The following is a 3,152-nucleotide window of genomic DNA, read 5'->3' on the forward strand; positions in this document are numbered from 1 at the left end:
GTTAGCCAGGATGGTCTCGATCTCCTGACCTCGTGATCCACCCGCCTCGGCCTCCCAAAGTGCTGGGATTACAGGCTTGAGCCACCGCGCCCGGCCGAACGTGACTCCTTTTAATGAGTCAATATCTGTCTTCCTGAGTCTTTCACCAACTGGCTCTTGTTCTGTGTTCTGGAATCTCACAGGAAAAAAAAATCCCAGCCCCGCACCCCTGACAGCGTCCGGTGGAGACTCTCCCGGAGCGGAGCTCTCCCTCTGCTGGCAGGGCGGGCGGGCGGCTCACACCTGGGGGTTCTGACCCCACCGTGGTGGGAGTCTTCTTTCACCACCCACAAACAAACACGGTGGAATCAGCACACTGCCCTGCCCAGCCAGGAACTCGGGGAGACTGGGAGCACCGGGGTGAGCCTCTGCAGGAGGGTTCTGGCCCCACTGGCCCTCTGACAGGTAAATGCGTAGGAATCTCACCCCGTTCGGCCTCAGACAAACACACATTCTCAAGACAGCAGCTGGTGGAGAAGGAAGTGAGTCTGGAAGTCCATGTGAAGCCCACGGTGCCTCCTCCACCCAGCCTGGCATCCCGCCTGGGGGCTGAAGGGAGACTGGCACCCGGGGCCTACTGGGGCAGCTCAGCCACCTCTGTCTCCAGCGCCCCACAGGCGAGGCTGAGGCTGGGGGCCGGAGTCCTGGTCCCCTCCCACACACAGCCCTCCCTGCTCCTCCAGCTGCCCCTGCCTGTCCCTGTCTGTCCCTGCTCACCCTGCCCTCGCCCCCAACTCTCTCACAGACCAGGAACCACATGGTGAGGCTAGGTGCATATTCACATGAGAGAGAACGCCATAGCAACCCGGAGACAACAGGAACACTTTCCTGACAGACGCTGGAGACGCCCCTTCGTATGGGAGTGTGTGTGAGCCCTGGAGCCACCGAGCCGCAGGGCAGGGCACCCTCACTTTGGTAAAGCTGAGGGCATTGGCCAGCATGGATTTTGGGGAGGCAGGTTGTGTATGAGTGGTGAACTGGGAGTCTCTGCTGCAAGCTGGCGTCTGAGTTGCCTTGTGCCTTGGAAAGCATGACCGGCTGCTGAGTTCAAAGGCAGGTGGGCGAGGACGCTGCGCACGAGAGGCAGGTGCTCCGTGTGGCCAGCAGAGATGCCGTGGGTGTCAGGAGGCTTCAGTTCTAGCGGTGGCTTTGGGGTCTGGGGTGCACAATCTTACTTGGTGTTTTCTAGAGAGTTAGACATCTGGCTTAGGAGCCCAGAGGCCTGGGGCTCTCACCCGACATCACACAGCATGTGTGGGTTAAGATCAGGGGTTCTAAAGTCACACTGCTTTGGGTTTGCACCTGTGCTGTGACTTCCCATACAGCCTGGATGACCCCTTCTGGGCCAACAGTACACTGTGGGATAACAGCACCTGCCTCAGGAACCCCTCTGAGACCCCAGCATTTGCTAGCCCTGCGACTTTGGGCAGCCACTTTACCTCTCTGTGCCCAGTTTCCTTCTTAACAATGGAGGCAGAATGGAACCTGCCTCACTGAGGAGCCGTGAGGATTAAATGAGACGAATCAGGTAGAAGGCTTTGAATAGTGCCAGGTCCACCGTGTGTGTCTGACACATGTGAGTTACGTTGAGGAACCCAGAGGGGTGGGTGGGGGTGAAACAACTCAATGTGTGCAGCACATAATACGCACTCACAGCTGATGATGCTTTTTATGACTGGCAGTAATAGCGGTGCTATGTCCCATCTCCTCTTTGTTTCTCAAGAATAACGCACATGCGTATCTATCCAAAATGTGTACATGCTTTTGGGGAACATAAACCCAGAAATACAAGACATTACCACATATAAAAAGATCTGCTCTGCACAAAATCGGCAGCGAGTCCCTGAAGCCTGTTTAAACAAGACAGAATCCTCACTGTTTCCATGAGGAGAATGAAAACAAGGGAGAGTGAGGCAGTTCTCTCCTTTCTAAGAGAGCTTCGCCATCTGGAAGGAAGAAAAGGCTCTTAATTAAGAGCAAGGAAGGGAAGGCTAAGAGGGGGCCTAGGGCCCGAGTGGGGAAGGCTACGGGACTCTGTGCATTGGGAGCCCGGGCACTGAGCCTCCAGTCCCTCCCACTGGCAGGCAGCGGCGCTCCTGCTGAGAAGGACGTCAGTAGTCCAGGGACCCCAGAAGGTTCCACAGCAACTTCACTGAACAGCCACCTGACCCTCCTGGAGTCTGCAGCACCCAGGAGAGAGTCTACAGTGATGGTGTTCAAAGTGTGATCCCTGAACCAACGGCGTCAGCACCACCTGGGGGCTCTTTGAAATGCACGTTCCTGGGCTCCTTTCCAGACCTGCTGAGGAAGAGCCTCCTGGGGTGGGCAGCAATCCTTGTTTTAACAAACCCTCCTGGGGGTTACTGATGCGGGTCAGTAGGAAGAGAGAATTGTGGACATCTTCTGAATTGTAAGATGGGGCAACACCACCGTCTGCTTTCCTGCATCTCGGTGTGCAGAGAGCTTGAGTGTGAGTGGTGGGCAAATCTGAATTCAAATCCCATTTTAGTCTCCTGTTGTTTGTGTGATTTGGGGAAGCTGGGCTCCTCTGTTTTGATATCTCTAAAATGGGGTAATAACGCCTAGTCTGAGAGGGTCCTCGTAGGGATTGGAAGTAACATATGGGAAATTCTTGGCACAAGTTCTTGTCAAATGAGAAGACAGATGAAGAAGCCCTCCTCCATCTGTACCTCTTCTCCCTATTTTCCCCAGAACTTGGAATGGTGCTTTGCCCTTAATTGGCAATTAAGATATAAACAAAATTAATTGAAAGCGTTTCAAGCACTTCTCGTCTGGAGCTCATCCCACGGGATGGTTCCTTGTCTTCCCCACTCACCCCAGCAGACACCGAGCACAGGAAGAAGCCAGGGTAGCTGCGTGGAACATACTTTAACAAACAGAAATCTAGCACAGCTTATACGGCATCGCTGCCTTCCTGTCCCATTTTATGTCCAAATCCTAATGCAGTTTTGCCAAGAAGCACCCGACATTTCTCCAAAATCTTTTTCCAAACCCAACCAGCCAATCCCCACTCCAGCCAAAGACCAAACCAAACTAAACCAACTAGCAAACCAACCACACGTGCAAGCACCTGCACACATACATGCACACAC

This window comes from Mandrillus leucophaeus, unplaced genomic scaffold, assembly GCF_000951045.1.
Source record: "Mandrillus leucophaeus isolate KB7577 unplaced genomic scaffold, Mleu.le_1.0 Scaffold533, whole genome shotgun sequence".
NCBI classification, from domain to species: Eukaryota; Metazoa; Chordata; class Mammalia; order Primates; family Cercopithecidae; genus Mandrillus; species Mandrillus leucophaeus.